Genomic DNA, 18,167 nt, shown 5'->3' with positions numbered 1-18,167 from the left:
GAAGGAAGGAAGGAAGGAAGGAAGGAAGGAAGGAAAGCAAGAAAGAATTAAATTACAAAAGGGACAATTTTGGAAGAAACTGGGAAGACTTTTTTGAACTGAATAGAGGATAACCAAGATGATAAAACTGGACACAAGAACTTGGGAGATTTATTCTTGAAAAGCTATAGCTAAGCAAACAAATAAATAGAGAGATAGAAGATAGATGGATGGATTGGATAAGTGATAGATGGGGTGATAGTATAAAAGATAAATAGTTGGAAAGGATAAATGATAGGTGGATGGATAGAAAGGATGATAGATAAGATAAAATAGGATATGATAGATGATAGAAAGATGGATGGATAGTATAGATGAGAATGTTTGGATAGGATGAATGAAAGATGGGTAGATAATTGGTTGTTGTCATTCATACTCAAAGAGGACCATAATGACATCACAGTGTACTGTGCATCCGACTGTAGCTGATCAAACCAATACAAGCTTGGGAAGCTCTACCACAGGTTTGGCACAAATAGTCATATGAACATTTGGGAAGAAGATGTCTCTAAATTTGCACATCTCACATTTCTTTTGAGCTACTGCAATTTTGCTTTTTCATGGAGCACAGTATCTTCTTTGATGCCATGCCATGCCATGATGGATGATCCAATGCCAGTGTCTTCCATATCTCACAATTGATATCAAAGTTCTTCAGAAAGACCTTTAGAGTGTCCTTGTATTCTTTCATCCAACCTCCATGTGCGCATTTAGCTTCATTTGTGAGTTCTCCACAAAACAGTCATTTAGGCAAACATTTAACATTTGAACATGGCCAGTTACATGCTCTGGAGTAGGGTTTGAATGCTTGGCAGTTCAGCTTGGGAAAGGACCTCAGGTTTCAGGACCTTATCTTGCCAAGTGATCTACAGAATCTTCCTGAAACAATTCAAATATAGATGATAAATAGATGGTTGGATTGGATAAATGATAAACAGATGGATAGAATAGATAAATAAAGTGGGATAAAATAGATAATAAATAGATGGATAGTAGGGATGATAGCTGGATAGGATAAATAATAAACAGATGGATAGAATGGATGGTAGATGTTAGATGGAGTGAGTAAAGTTATTTGTTAAATGCTTATTCTGTCCCAGGAATTTTGCTAAGAAGAACAGGTCTACAAATAGGTATCAGTTTCTGGCTGTCCCACATGCCTACAGTGGAACCCCCTCTTCATCTTGGATTTCTGGATTCTCCATCTTCCTCCAAATCCCAAATAAAATCTCATCTTCCACAAAGGGCTTTCCCAAATCCTTTAAAAACAACAACAACAATAACCCTTACCCTTTGTCTTAGAATCAATACTATTAATTCCAAGGCAGAAGAGTGGTAAGGGCTAGGCATCTAGGGTTAAGTGACTTCCTAGGGTCACATAGCTAGGAAGTGTCTGAGGTCACATTTGAACTCAGAACCTTCCATCTCCAAGCCTGGTTCTCTATCCACTGAACCACCTAACTGCCCCCCTAATCCCTCATAATTCTATTGCTTTCCTTCTGTTAATATTTCCTATTTCTGGGGGCAGCTCAGTGGATTGAGAGTCAGGCCTAGAGACGGGAAATCCTAGGTTCAAATCTAGCCTCAGCCACTTCCTCACTGTGTGACCCTGGGCAAGTCATTTGACCCCCAATGCCTAGTCCTTATCACTCTTATGCCTTGGAGTCAATAGACAGTATTGACTCCAAAACAGAAGGTAAGAGTTTAAAAATCTATACATATAGGAGGGGTAGCTGGGTAGCTCAGTGGATTGAGAGTCAGACCTAGACAGAGGAGGTCCTAGGTTCAAATCCGGCCTCAGACACTTCCCAGCTGTGTGCCCACCTTACCACTCTTCCACCTAGGAGCCAATACACAGAAGTTAAGGGTTTAAAAAAAAATATATATATATATATTTCCCATTTCTCCTATATACACTTGTTTGCTTCTTGTCTCCCCATTAGATTGTGAGCTTCTTGAGTACAGGGGCTGTCCTTTGGCTTTCTTTGAATCCTAAATGTTCAGCATAGTTCCTGGCACATAGTAAGCATTTAATAAATGCTTATTGACTAATTATACATATTTAAGAAAAGCAAGCTATACCTAACAGAGATCTGCAATTTCATATATAATCCTCTTTTTCTGTTCTACTGTGTATATGAAAATGTTCATTTTACTTGGCTTTTAAGTTCAGAATTTTTTAAAATGTGCTGCTAAAAAGAGAAATAAATGCTAACTGAAAAAATATATAATTTTAAATGGTCCCCTGAGCCTCAGAAAAACTAAAATACGCTTGAGTAAACAAGACTGTTCCTTTCAGATAATAGTTATAGCACTTTAAGATTTACAAATCACTTAACAAATATTATCTTCACAACCACCCTAGGTATCCCTATTTCACAGATGAGGAAACTGAGGCAAACAAAGGTTACATGACTTGTCCAGGATCACACAGCTAGTATCTGAGCCAAGATTTGTTCTCAGGTACTCTAGTCACTGTGCCACCAAGCTGTGTCACATATCCCCTGATTTTTAGTCTTGGTACCTTTGTCCATACTGTTTCCAATATCTACAATGCTCTTCTTCCTCCCTATCCCTTCATGCTTAAAGTCCAGGTCAAAGCTTGCCTCCTCCAAGCAGCCTTCCCTTATCCTCCAGCAGATAATGGTTTCTCCTCCCTCAGAAGTCTCATAGTTCTCTGTTTATATCTCCCTACCTACTTATCCACCCTACTCCATTTTATAACGACTTAGATAGATGGCTAACATGGTATACCAGAGAGGAAGAGAGACCATACAGTGGAATGAGCACCCCAGTCTTGGAGCCAAAAGACCCTGAGTCCAGCATCAGCCACATACAACCTTTGGCCAATCATTCATCCTGCTGAAACTCAGTTCTCTCATCTGCAAAATGAGAAAAAAATAATACTTGTAACACCTACCTCACAGGTTTTTTTCCAGATAAGAGCCTTTTGAGACTTCCAGGGGTGGAGCCAAGATGGCGGAGTAAACCAGAGCAGCTTCCTGAGACCAGGAGAATCCTCTCTGACCGAGATTAAAATATGCCACAAAACAAATACAGGAGTGAAAGAACCAGATGAGAGCCTTTTAAACTCTGAATACTATTGAAATGTAAGTTACACCCAAACTCTCCTCAATTATAAGCTCCCTGTGGAGTTTTTCTTTTTATCTCCTTTAGAGTCCACAGCAGTATTTTCTTATATTAGCTACTTATGTTGTTGTTTGTTGTTAAACCATTTTCAGTCATGTCCAACTCTTTGTGACCCCATTTTTGGGTGTTTCTTGGCAGAGATACTAGAACTGAGTCAAATAGGGTTAAGTGACTTGTCCAGGGTCACACAGCTAGGAAAGGTCTGAGGCCAGATTTGAACCCATGAAGATGAGTGATTTCAAGTCCAGTGCACTCTATCCTTTGGGTCACTGCCTGCCTCTCCTAACAAAATATACTTGTTATGTATTTTATAAAGGTAAGGAATTCTCATCTAGCTATCCATTGGGAAGTAACCGGCAAGGAAACTGAGTCATTTTGAGAATAGAGTATGGGCAAAGGCTTCTAGAAAGAGATAGAATTTGAGTGCAGTCTTGAAGGAAGTGAGAAAAACCAAAGGGTGAAGGTAAAGAGAGAGACCCTTTATGGCATGGGAGACAGGCATTGCAAATGCACGGTCAGGAGACGGGGTGTCCTGAGAGAGAAGTAGCAAGTGGGCCGCTATAGCTGATCAAAGACTTCATTGAAGTGAGTAAAGCAGATGACCCGGAAAGGTAAGAAGGGGCCTTCTTACAACTCCAAACAAAATTTAATTCCTGATTAAACACCAAAATATAGAACTTTACATTTGACAAAAGTGGCAAACAACAGAAGGGCGATTCATCACAGGTTTAGGACCACAGATTTAGAGCTGGAAATGACCTTTAAGGTCATCTAGTCCAACTCCTTCATTTTATAGGTGGAGAAAATATGGCCCAGAGAAGTTAGCTGACTTGCTCCACATCACCCAGGGAGCAAACAGCAGAACTAGGGTTCAAGCCCAGGACTTCTGACTACAACTCCAGTGTTCTTTTCACTAGACCACACTAAATCCCCTCTAACTCCAAATTTAGAGCTTTTTGCACCAAGAAAGGAAAGAGCAAGAACATCTGGTCCAATCGCTTCATTTGACAGTTGAGGAAACTGATGTCCAAAGACGCAGAGTTAGTGATAGAACACTACGGCAACCAGGGTGCCCGTCAGGACAAATGGTGCTGGCCTCCTGCGACAAGAGCATCCAGGCTCAGAGGTAACAGCTTGGTATGTGCATAGCGACCTTCTCATGCCCAGCTCCAGCTTTCTTCCTGCCAGCTGAACTGGAAATGCCACCAAAAATCACATTATTATGGTATCTCAGCACTATTGCTCCCATGCCTTGCAGGCACAACAAATGATTATTACTACTAGAACTGTTATTAATAATAATGGAAGAGGTGGAACACAGCATTTCCAACAACTCAAACCCCAGAGTAATAACTGTTTACCTAGTGCCTCTGAGACATTAACCCATTGACCTTCGCCACACCCTTGAGGGGCAAACAGTGTTGTCAACATTTTACAGAAGCAAAAGCTAAGGGGAAGGGGAGTAGCTACGCAGCTCAGGGGATGGAGAGCCAGGTCTAGAAACAGGAGGTGCTGAGTTTAAATCTGTCCTCAGATATTTCCCAGCCATGTGACCCTGGGCAAGTCACTTAACCTCTTGCCTAGCCCTTAGTGCTCTTCTGTCTTGGAGCTAATACCCAGTATTGATTCTAAGACAAAAGGTAAGGATTAAAAAAAAAACCCAAGGCAGAAAAGCCAGTAATTTTGTGAGGCTAAAGAAGGGCAAAGTATCAGAGCAGACTAAAAATTCCAAAACTCTAAGACTGACTGGATGAACCAGAATTTGGTGCCCCAAAAGTGTCTGACAGCCAAGCAGTTCTGGATATAAGAAAGATGAGGGGGATCATTTTGTTTGGTCCCAAGGGAACATGTGGGCAGGATATCATGAGCCAGATGCTGGAAATGGCAATTTTTTTTAAACCTTTATCTTCTGTCTAAGAATAGATACTCAGAATTGATTCCAAGACAAAAGAGAGAGGTAAAGGTTAGGCAACTGTAGTTAAGTGACTTGTCCAAAGTCACACAGCTAGGGAGTATCTGAAGCCACATTTGAACTCAGGACCTCCCATCTCAGCCTGGCTCTCTATCTGCTGAGACACCTGCTCCAGGCTATTATTTATTTATATGTTTGTTTATCTTGAAATTTTTTTTATTTAATCAATTAATTTCAAATGTTTTTCCATGGTTCCATGGTTCATGTTCTTTCCCTCCCCTCCAACCTCCCTCCCTCCCTGGTAACCAACACACATTCCACTGGGTTTTAAATGTGTCATTGATTAAGACCTATTTCCATATTATTGATATTTGCACTAGGGTGATCGTTTCGAGTCTACATCCCCAATAATATTCCCATTAGCCATGTGTTCAAGCAGTTGTTTTTCATCTGTGTTTCTACTCCCACAGTTCTTCCTCTGAATGTAGATAGCATTCTTTCTCATAAGTCCCTTCGAATTGTATTATTTATTTTTAAAGTGAAAGCAATATAGGAGAGGTTTTTAATGGCTCTGGACTCAGACAAACTGAATTCTAATCTTGATTTTGATGCTTACTAAAATCCCCCCTTCTATAGGAAGCCTTCTCTAACACTTCTTAATTCCAGTGCTTTCTCTCTTTTAATTATTTCCTATTCATCCTGTACATGACTTGCTTTTTACATATTTGTTTGCATGTTGTCTCCTCTATTAGATTGTAAACTCCTGGGGGTAAGAACTGTCATTTGCCTCTTTTTGTATCCCCAGCACATAATAGGCCCTTCAGAAAGGTTTTGGAATTTTGAATTGAATTACTATGTGTGTGAATTTGAGCAAGTCTTTCTTGGGAGGTGACTTAAATAAAAGGTTTGGACTAAATGGCCCTTGAAGTCACTTCAAACCCTAAAGCTAAATCTTCTGATCTACGGCCTTCTACTTCTCCCCCTTCAGACAGACCAGAACCTCCTTTGGTGAAAGAGTCTTTTTCATTTTTGTTTTGTTTTGTTTTCTTTCTATGCCCAGGGCCTAGCACAGAGCTTGGCCCAAAGCAGACCCTTAATAAATGTTTGTTGAATTTGTTGAAGATATTTTGAGCCTGGAAGCCTGGGTGTAAGATCTGAAAGGTCAATCTGAGCCAATTTGACTACAGAATTCACTTTCCTGAATTTCCAATTTGCAGAAACCACTCCCCCCACCTTGCCTCAAATATATTTCATCAATTCTTTACCTCAAAATCCTCCTCTTCCTTCAAAACTCTACTCAATTACCATCTCTATACAATTTATCCTTGTCTCTTCTTCCTTCTCCTCCTACTGCCCCATCAAAGGGTTAATGACTTCTTTCTCTGCCAATTTTCCAAGAACACTTTGTCTAGACCTCTGCTTACCACAATCACAGACTGCACTGTAGTACTCTTAACTTGATGTATATTATTTCCTCCCTAGAGTAGAATGCTAGTACCGTAAGGAGCAGGGACTGAGTCAAGACTTACCTTTGTATCCCCAATGCCTTGTACAATGTCTTGTAATAATAGCTAAAATATAGATCTGAGGGGGCAGCTCAGTGGATTGAGAGCCAGGTCTAGAGATGGAAGGTCTTGGGTTCAAATGTGAGCTCAGATACTTCCTAGCTATGTGACCCTGGGCAAGTCTCTTAACCCCCATTGCCTAGCCCTCACTGCTCTACTGCCTTAGAACCAATACACAGTATTGATTCTAAGATAGAAGGTAAAGGTTAAAAAGAAAAACTATCTGAGAAAGAGTACATGCATGGGTGGGTGGGTACCTGTATAATTCTAAGGTGCTTTGTGTGTATATAACAAGTGTATACACACAAACACAAACACATACAGAGATCCCTCATCTATCATGGGAGTTACATTCCAGAGACCCCTACGATAGGCAAAAATCCACCAAGTAGCAGCATTATATTTATTTTATTATTTGTATATATTTTAAGGCTTTATAAACCTTTCCCGCTCTCCTATAAACCTTTTCCACACTCTTATTAACCTTTCCCACACTCTAATAAACACTTCATATGCTCTTACACATTTTCTGAATGTATGGGCACAGTATAGGAGAGCAAACAGACTGAGGCTACAGTCACTGAGCCAATCAGCGTCCAGTATACACAACACAGCGCTGTGGTTGGTTGCCTTAATTCCATCAGCCAAAAGTGTGCCGTGTACAATCTCACACTGGCAAACTTGCACAAGCGATAGTAGCATCCTGCATTTCCACTGGTATAGTACAGTATTCATCCATAATAGAGCAAAAACTCCGTGATACAAAATTAGATTTTTTAAAAAAACCTAATATACAGTGAAGCCATGATAAATGAATCAAGATATAGCAAGGAACTTTAAATACTTTAATATATTGTGTCTTTTGATATGACTCAGAGAGGTAAATGCTATTCTTGCCCCCATTTAACATCCCAGAAAACTGAGGCTGAAAAAGATTAGGTGATTTGTCCAGGGTCACATAGCTAGTAAATGTCTGAGGCAGAATTTGAACATAGGACTAACTCCAAGTTCAATACTCTATTCACAATACCATTACACAACAAGCACTCAATATGCTTATTGAATTAATTTGACTTTTTACAATAAATTTGGTTTTTGAATTAACAGAAATATATTTTTCTTTTCCACCTACCCCTCCTCCCACCTCACTGAGAGGAAAAAAAAGAAAAGAAAAACAAATTCCTTGTAACAAAGATACATAATACAAGTTGGGGAATGGCTAAACAAATTGTGGTATGCAAATGTAATGAAAAATTACTATGCTATTAGAAATTATATGTGTGATGAATACAGAGAAACATGGAAAGATTTGTGTGAACTGATGCAAAATAAAGTAATCAGAGCAAAAATATATATATGTGTGTGTGTGTATATATATGTATATATATACATATATATATCCATAGTAACTACCATAATGTAAATGGAAAGAACAACTATATGGCAAAAAAATCAAAAGTAAATTTAACCAAATTATAAAGATTGTTAAAGGAGAAGACATTCCCAAACCACCCCTTTGTGAAAGTAAGAGAACCATAGTTGTTACATGTTACACGTTTTCAAACTTTTTCAATGTATTGATCACTTATGCTGACTTTTTTTCCTCTCCAAAAAAACAGGCATCCCTTACATGTTGCCGAGATTAAAGGTATGACATCCTTCATGATCTGGAAAATCCAAGGAAAAGTTTGGCCCTCTCTTTGTACCAGAGAAGAAGCCTGATTTTGTTTTCTTTTTCTTTTATGGGGTGTTTACAATACCTTATTATAAAATTGAGGTTTAATATTTGGTCATAGGTTCTATAGTTTCTAAACTTTTTTGAGTCATCTGTAGGCCTTTCCATGTTGTCTCTGGCTTCCACAAAACTTCCCCAAAATTCTCATTTGATTTCTTATCCCAACACATGATATATTGAAACCATAGTGAGGAAAGTTGTGATATGGAAAGGATACCCTTATACTATTTGTCATAGTAATTACAATGAAAACCAATTTCACGAAATACAATTGTGAAAATCTTAAAAAATAAAATTAAATAAGTTCATAGATTCCAGGTTGAAAATTCTTTGAACTGAGTTATACTTTTCCCTCTCTGGAAGGGTAAGGGGGCAAAATTTGGGATAATTATGGTGATGTAAGAATAAGAGAATATCAATAAAAAATTTTTAAACAAATAAATATACACTATTCATATCTTTGACCCACCTCTACCTCTGCTAGGTTTATACACAAATGAGATTGTAGAAAGAGAGGAAAATCTATACAAAAAATATTTATAGCAGCTCTTTTTTGTTATGGCAAAAAAGAAAACTAAGGGGATGCCCATAAATTGAAAAATAGTATATGAATGTAATGGATACTATTGTGCAGTAAGAAATGAGAAAATAGATGAGTCCTTTTTTTACCTTCCAAGGCAGAAAAGGGATAATGGTCAAGCAATGGAGGTTAAATGACTTGCCCAGGGTCACACAGCTAGGAAGTATCTGAGGCCAAATTTGAAATCAGGGCCTCTTGTCTCTATGCCTGATTCTCAATCCATCGAGCACCCTAACTGATATCAAAGAGACATGGAAAGATTTGTATGAACTGTTACAGAGCAAGTGAACAGAAACAGAACAATATATATGATAATATCAATAACTGGAATTTATTTTTAATTGCTATCTAATTTTTCTTTTGACAGGGTTTTTAAAGATAGGCAAGGGGGGCATCTGGGTGGCTCAGTGGATTGAGAGTCAGGCGCAAAGATGGAAGGTCCTGGGTTCAAATATAGCCTCAGACACTTCCTAGCTGTGTGACCCTGAGCAAATTCCTTAACCCCCATCACCCCCATGTGACCCTGGGCAAATCACTTAACCCTTACCATTCTTCTGCCTTAGAACCAAAACACTGTATTGATTCTAAGATGGAAGGTAGGGATTTTAATAGATAGATAGATAAATAAATAAAGACAGGCAAGAAACCTAATGACTCATAAGATATCAGATACTTGCAGAAATAAAAGAGGAAAGGTCATGAATGAATAAATGAACAAAAGCATATTTATTAAGCATCTACTTTAAGCCAAATACTGTACTAAGTGCTGGGGACACAAATATGGAAGTGAAAATATTCCCATTTCCCAGGAGTTTCAGTGTTTTTATGTCACTAACCTCTTTGGAAATCTTTGGAAATCCCTTCCCAGAGAAATGTTTTTAAATGCATAAAATAAAATACATGAATTGCAAAGGAAGTCAATTATATTGAAATAAAGTTATCAAAATCTTATAAAAGAAAAAAAAACTAAATTCCCAGATTCCAGGTTAAGAACCCTCTCAATAGAGGCAGACAACATATATAGAGAAGTGGTGACCAAAGTCAAGTGCTTTGGTTAAGTGCTCTGGGATGGTGAATGAAGCCCTAGAAGACTAGTTTGACATACCATACTGGTCTAATTGTGACTATAGACTTAGAAAGCAGATATTCCCCCTTCCTGGAGACCTTTAAGCAACAACTGGATGATTACTTGTCCAGGATGTTATAGAAGAAGAGATATAGGAATTCAGGTAGGAGTTGGAATAGGCTTCTTTTGTGGTCCAATCCAATATCCAACCCCAATAATCACTTATTAAGTACCTACTGTGTGACAAGTACTCTATTAAATGCTAGGGATACAATTTTTTTTAAAAGACAGCCCCTGCCCTCAAGTAATTTACAATCTGATTAGGGGAGACAGCACACAAAAGAATTCAGGAAAGTGGGGAAGGAAACCAGGGAGTACTTAGCACATGAGACAACTTGTTCCATGGAGTTGAAAGGAGGCAGGATAGCAGGTGCAGTGGAATGAATCAAAAAGCCTGGTATCTCCAGTGGAATTGCTTGTCAGTTCCAGGAGTAGGGAGAGATGAAGAGAGGGAGAGAGCGTGAATCATGTAACCATTCTTAAATTTCTTTTAAAAAATATTCCTAAAAAAATAATGTGAAAAAAAGCCTGGTTTCTTCCCCGTATAAAGGAAGGCATTGGGAGGAGTTCCTTTCCAGAAAAGAGATGTTGTGATGCTGTAAACTTTACCTACCTTCCCCTCCTTACCATTCCACTATATGAGTAGCATCCCTGCCACTTCAGGCAGCAGACAATGTGCATAAGAAAATAGAAAAAATATATGTGACACAAAAAGGGGGATTTAGTCAATTTTATTTATGCAAAATTTGACAAATACTAAGCGCTGTGGAAATTTAAAATGAGCTTGTACCCCATGCCCCTTTTTTGGCACCCCAACACAACATTTGGCTTTTAAAGAAAAAAATGAGTATAAAAATTGAAATTATAACTGATTCTTTCCCCCACCCCCACCTCCTTGCTCATAAGAGTAAACAAAAGCTCTTTGTTTACCTGTAAACAAGCTTCTTAAGATAGTATGGTAGAGAAAAGTAGACATTTGCACTATGCAGCCATTCTAAAGGTCTCCTAGCATTTGAAGGGCGCCCCTCTTCTCCAGAGCAAAGAGGTTTGGGAAAGGGACATCTCCAAAGGGCATAAAATGGAGTACAATACTGAGAGGAAGTGTTTGTTTGTTGTGTGGTCCCAGTCAATAAGGAAGGCAGCCAACCACATGTGGTAGTGCTTTCTCTTTCTCTGACCCACTTTTTATTATTTATGTTTATTTATTATGAATTATTATTGTTATTAAATATGTTTATAATCAAGATAAAAACCTATAAACTAAATAATATGTGAATATATTTTAATTATTATAATAAATTATTTAATAATTATAAATTAAGATTCAATCTCCAAAGAAATTTAATCATAACAGTTCCAATTGTGTACAGGGTGCTGTGCTTGGCACTCTGAAAGATGTAAAGCTTAAATAAAACCAGGTTCCTGCCCTCTAGGAGCTTACACCTTCATAAATATCAAATGTCCTGAGGAAATTTGGGGAGAGAAGAAATAAAGAAAGTCACAATTGTCTCCTCCCCAAATTTCTGTTCAGCTTAAGTTTAAAACAAGAGGAAATTTTAGATCAGTTCCAGTTTTTATTCCTCACTCACCTAAAAACTAACATTCTCTAATAAGAGGCAGAGAAAGCTAGGCAAAGCAGCCAGGCTATTTTTGTGTCTGTATGATAACCTATTACAATAATTAGCTCATTTTATTTTAAGTATAGGGAGTAATATTTTAAGCAATTTATTTATATATCTTATGCATGTGTTTACATTTATATGTATATATTTATCTATTTAAAGTAATTGATTTATTTTAAGTAATTTAAGTCTAGGGAGTAATATAGTTATCTTCTCTTTGTCTTTACAGAGTTTATTTTAGAAGTAAAGTTCTGAGTTCAATCACAAATTGCTGAGTTTCTAATTAGGAGCATTGCTAGCATCTAAATGGAGATTGAGCTTTCTGTCTGACTTCACGTATATCTCTCTTGCATATATATAATATATAAGCATTATATATTATATATATAATTCACATATAACCCTTTAACCTCTTTGTAGTATAGGGAAAAAAACTTAGTTTACTGGCAATATTTGTACATCAAAATAACATATTATCTAAAGCATCTACATATAGATAGGCATTGAGAAGTTAGGAAATTCCATGTGAACTGGAAAGACCTCCTGGAATTGATGCAGAGTGAAAGGAGCAGAGCCAGAAGAACATTGTACACAGAGACTGATACACTGTAGTAAAAGAGAATGTAATGGACTTCTGTACTAGCAGCAATGCAGTGACCCAGGACAATTCTGAGGGATTTATGGAAAAGAACAATACCCACATTCAGAGGAAGAACTACAGGAGAAGAAACATAGAAGAAAAACTGCTTGAACACTTGGGTTGATGAGGACACGATTGGGGATGTAGACCCGAAAGGACCACACCAATGCAACTATCAATAATATGTAAATAAGTCTTGATTGATGACACATGTTAAAACCAGTGGAGATGTGCATTAGCTATGGGGAGGGGGAGTTTGAGGGGGTGAAGGGGAAAGTAAAAACATGAATCATGTAACCATGGAAAATTTTTCTAAAAACAAACAAATAAATAAATAAATAGCTTAACAAATAAATAAATAAATGGAAATAGGAAAATGACAAATGCTAGAGGATCTGTGGGAAATTGGTACTTTAATACATTATAGAACTATGAACTGGTCCAGCCATTCTGGAAAGCAATTTGGAACTAGGACTCCAAACTATTAAACTGTGCATACCCTTTGACCCAGCAATCCCAATTCTTTATCCATGCCCCAAAGAAATCAAAGAAAGGGGGAAAGCACTCACATATACAAACATACTTAGAATAATTCTTTTTGTGGTGACAAAGAATTGGAAACTGAGAGGATACTTGTCATAGGAGGAATAGCTGAACAAGTTGTGGCATATAAATATGATGGAATACTATTGTCCTGAGAAGATATATAAATTGATGTAGAGTGAAGTGACAAAGACCAAGAGAACAATTTACACAACAATATTATAAAGATGATCAATTTTAAAAGATTTAAGTACTCTGATTAACACAATGACCAATTATAATTCCAAAGAACTCATGATGTGCTATACACCTCGAGCTAGAAAGCCAATGGAGTCAGGCTATAGGCAAAAGCATATTTTCCCTTTTCCTTCCTTCTTCCTTCATTTCTTTCCTTCTTTTCTTCCTTCTTCCTTTTTTACTTGACCCTAGGCAAAATGTGGAGTCAAAGGAATTGGCAAGGTTGCATGGGGGAAGCATTGACATGGCTGCCAGTTCTGACTATACTGCTACTTAGCTATATATTTGGGATTAATAATAAAAATGGCTGGGATGTCCACCAACTGGGAAATGGCTGAACAAGTTGTGGCATATGATTGTGATGAAATTCTTCTGCACTGTAAGAAATGATAAACACATTGATTTTTTTAATATGGAAAAATCCCTATATGAATTTATAAGAAAAAAATGAATAGAAGCAAGAGAACATTATATACAGCTACAGAATTAATGTTTAAAGAGTAACTTGTGAATGTCTACCTCCAGAGAAAGAACTCATACATAGAAACATGAAAGACATAATTTCTATATAAATTTTTTTTCAAGTGATGCCTTCTGGTATGAGAAGAAGGAAGGAGGGAGATACCTGGAAATTTTAATGTAATCAATGAACAAATAAATTAATTTTTAAAAAAACAATAATGAATGTAATAGACTTTTCTACTTATAGCAATGCAATGATCCAGGACAATTCTGAGGGACTTATGAGAAAGAAAATTATCCACATCAAGAGAAAGAATTGTGGGAGTAGAAAAGCGGAAGAAAAACATATGATTTATCACTTATTTATATGGATAAAGAATGTGGGTTTGGGTTTTAAAAGATTACAAAAATGAATAACATGGAAATGGGTTTTGAGTGATAATATATGTATAACCCAGTGGAATTGCTTGTCACTTTTTGGAGCAGGGAGGAAAGGGAGAGGAAGACAACATGTAACCATGGAAAAAATGAAAAAAAATTTTAAATAAAATAACAGTAATGGCTTACATTCCTGGAATGCCTTTTAGTTAACAAAACACTCTCAGAATAACCATGGAGCTGGATAGTGCAGATATTAGCATCCTCATTTTTCAGATGAGGAAACTGAAGCTACAAAAAGTTAGAGTCACACAGCTCATATATGTACTAATCTGGTGTCATGACAATTCCTGGTAAAGATCTACATTTCCAGGTCCATAGACCTTGATTCTCTATGAAACATAGATTTAAAACTGGGAGAGTCTTTAAAGGTCTAGACCAATCTCCTCACTTCTACAAAGGAAGGCAAAAACCCAAAGAGGAAGGTGACTTGCTCATGGTGATACATACAGAAGAGTTAGAACTTGAACCCAAGTCTTGTGATTCCAAGCCCAGTGCTCTTTCAACTATTATGCCCCCTGCTTCCCTTCTCTGGGCCTTAGTTTTCTCATTTATAAAATAAGAGAACATGTCTCTAGCAGAAGATCCAGGACAATTCATGCTTTGTATCAGGCCTGTTCTGTCATTCTCCCCACTCTGCCCCTCCAAAAAAAAATCACACACACACACACACACACACACACACACACACACATACATACATATGTTTGTCCACTACTTAGCACAGTTCCTGACACAGTGTAAATATTTAGTAAACACTTTGAATATTTGTCAACTGGTAAAATCCAATTAAAATGAAAAATCAAAGGCAGCCTCCAAGAGGAAAAGGAGTTCCAAAAGGTTATGTGTATTTTGGGGATGTGATATGTGAAATGAAGAGTTATTTCTATCAGGTTAGAAAGAGCGCTTTAGCCAGAAAACTCCAATAATATTTTTAACCATCAACTCTGCCCTCAGTTCTCCACATCTCTTAAACAAAATTCTGTATCCATGGAGCTGCCTGCTACCCAGAGGAAAACTGAAAACAGTTCAGGCAGATTTATGGTCCATACCAGATAATGCCAAGGCCACTTACATAAGCAGGTTGCTGAATACCAGTGGACCTCTGGCAATCCTCTGCTGCTTGGAAAAGTGTTACTATCAACTTGGAAACTCTAAGCCAGCTGACTCTTCCTGAAAATGAAAGATGGCCTTATTGTGCATTTCCCCCTAGGCTAAGTGGTGACCCTTTGGGCTGAAATTCTCTGCAATCATGTGAATTCACTTAGTATTGTATCAATTGCTGATCCAAAGGATAATATAAACCCAAACTTCACCTATATGTCCACAAAAATCTTTTGTTTTAGTAGAATGTCAGGAAGAATTTAGATTCCCAGGGGGTGAAGATAGCTGAAGTCCTGAAAGATCATTGGATTTGAAATCAGAGAATCTAAGTTTGAATCCTGACTCATGAATTATAGCATTTTAGATCATGAAGCAAGCAACCTCCCCCTATGGATCTATACCCTTCTCTAAATAAGTGAGGATGTTGGACTAGACTTCTAAAGTCTCTGCCAGTTCTAAATCTGTGATCCAACAGGAATCAAGGACTACAGGCTGAGAAGTAACCGTGTAGATCTCTTCCAGAAATTACCATGATTCCAAACTGGTGCAGGCCTCCCAATTATAACAATCACTTCCAATAATAATTGTAGTAAGCAAGTAGGAGGAAGTTGTATTGGAACACACCTATGGAGCATGCATGGAGATGGGCTTGTTCCAAGGGTCATTTCAAGAGGGTCAGTGACTTGTGCTTTGGAATGACTTAACAATCCTATACTCATCCCTTGGTCCCCAAGACAGGAAAGAAAGGGGCTGAGCCAATCAGGTTTAGCCACTGAACCAGAGGAGCCACTCCCTCAGCCAAGTTTAAGAAATACTATTCCATTCTTTCTCAATCTCTTTCTTCCTATCTATACAGAATATTGGGATTCTGGACTCTTCTTCAGGACTCCAGGAAAAGGAGGGGAGGTATGGAGAGAAGGAAATCTCTCTGCTCTCCTCACCTCTCCTTGGAAGCTATAAATATGAAAAATGATAAAGGCTTGTATAAATATATAAATTAGTATTTTAATTAAAGCCATGTTGATAGATAAAGTTATCAGACCACGCACTTGTAAGCATTCAAAACTGCCGCCTCCATTACTGCCTCCTAGCCAAGCGCCTACTCGCAAAGAGGCCACTCCCTCCTAACCCAGGAGATTTAAAACCCTCTCTGCGTCAAGACGTAAGCCTTCCCAAGCCCAAAAACCGGAAACGGAAACCCGTTGGACCACGGGAAATGTAGTTTGATACATTTCCCAAATTTCACTTTTACAAAGCTATGGCAACTGCCTGCACTTGGCAGAAAAATTTTGTGCTTGCCTAAGTGGATGTAAGACTCAGTTCTCAAGTCCTCGTCCATCTCTTCTGGTTTGTGTTCCTTTCCATGAACACAGATGACTGAATAACAGTTCTGAAACAAGTGTTTCTCTCCTTGGAACCAATGTAATGAGCATGAAAGATCAGATGATCCTGCATCTCAAGAAGGAGATGATCTCTGCAAAAAAATTCTTAGAGAAGATAACTTTTCAGAGGGATGCTAAGGACAGAAAGTATAAGAAAGTCAAAACCATATTCTGATCTGGTGCAAGATATGGATTGTGAGCTCATGCAGATGCAAAGTGAATGGGAAATGCCTCAAAGTGTTCATGTTTTCATGTTTTAAGCATCAACTTCCTGGGAGAGAATAATAGGAGTTACTTTACTGTTTCATGCTCTATGTATTTGTCAATGAGCTCTCTTGACTCAATTGTGTTTTAAGCATTTCTTTCATTCTTGGAAAAAATAAATAGCTGTCCCATATCTGACTTGCTTTAAACATTGAGTACCTTTCTATAAAGTCCCTGTCAATACCTTTTCTTTTCTTTTTTTTTAATTTTTTAAAAAACCTTCACCATCTGTCTTAGAATCACTAAGTATCAGTTCCAAGGCAGAAGAGAGAGTAAGGGGTAGGCAAATGGGATTAAATGAAATGCCCGGGGTCACACAGCTAAGAAGCATCTGAGAACAGATTGGCAATCCCTTTTCAAGAGACTCTAAACATGAGTCATAAGATTTGTTTAAAAATCTTATAAATTCTATATGTATAATTGTGATGATTAGATTAAATCTACCCTGCCCATCTTTAGATTTAATCATCAAAGGAAAAAACATCTTCACTTATCTCACAAGTTAGGAAGTCTGTAACCCATGTGTGCTAGAGTGAGTGGCAAATCAGAATTTACTGACTGCCTCCTGGACAGTCCTAAGAAAAACATCTGTTGTGACTGGACACATAAACTAAGAGGAAGGCACGGGAAGTGATGTAAAAGAGGCCCCTTTAAAAAGAGAGTTCAGTGAGCTGACGTCTCTTCTGGTTCTTGCTTGGACATGAAGAAGCCCTGGACCCTGAGACCTTGGAATTCCACGTGGTGAGTGTAAAGACTAAATCTTCCTGAACTTCCTTTAAGGAACTTGTCTTTCAAAAGAGACTCTGTGACTGAAGATTTTGCTTCATACACCTCCGTGGCCTTCGGGCCTCAGCCCTCAGCTCAAGGCTTGCTCTTTTTCCAACTGAGGACTAATTAGATATGCTTTGGTTAAAACAGGGACCTAAGTGAATTATTTAGTTTGTCAGGTTAATTATCTTACCTTATCCTCTCTCTAAATTTCTTAATTTCTCTCTCTCTTCTCATTTGTAAATAAACTTCCATAAAAGTCATTTTGACTTAAGGTTATTCTTTAATTGGGAATTGATAATTATTCAATTCCAAGGCAACCTAATCTTTTAATATATTCAACCAAAAACCCCCTTTTACCCCTTATGTAACCCAGTGGAATTACTTATCAGCTCCAGGATAGGGGAGGAGAGAGGGGAGGGAAAGAACATGAATCATGTAACCATGGAAAAATATTCTTAATTAACTAATTTATTTATTTTTTTTAAATAAAAGGATTTTTTTTATAAATTCTGTTGTGGGGTGCAGAGAGTCCAAGAAAAGGCTTTCTCCCCTCACTGGGAGTCCAGAGTCATGGCCTCCCTCTTTTTTTCCTCCAAA

The sequence above is a fragment of the Gracilinanus agilis genome, chromosome 2 (assembly GCF_016433145.1).
Source record: "Gracilinanus agilis isolate LMUSP501 chromosome 2, AgileGrace, whole genome shotgun sequence".
NCBI classification, from domain to species: domain Eukaryota; kingdom Metazoa; phylum Chordata; class Mammalia; order Didelphimorphia; family Didelphidae; genus Gracilinanus; species Gracilinanus agilis.
This window is presented reverse-complemented; position numbering follows the sequence as displayed.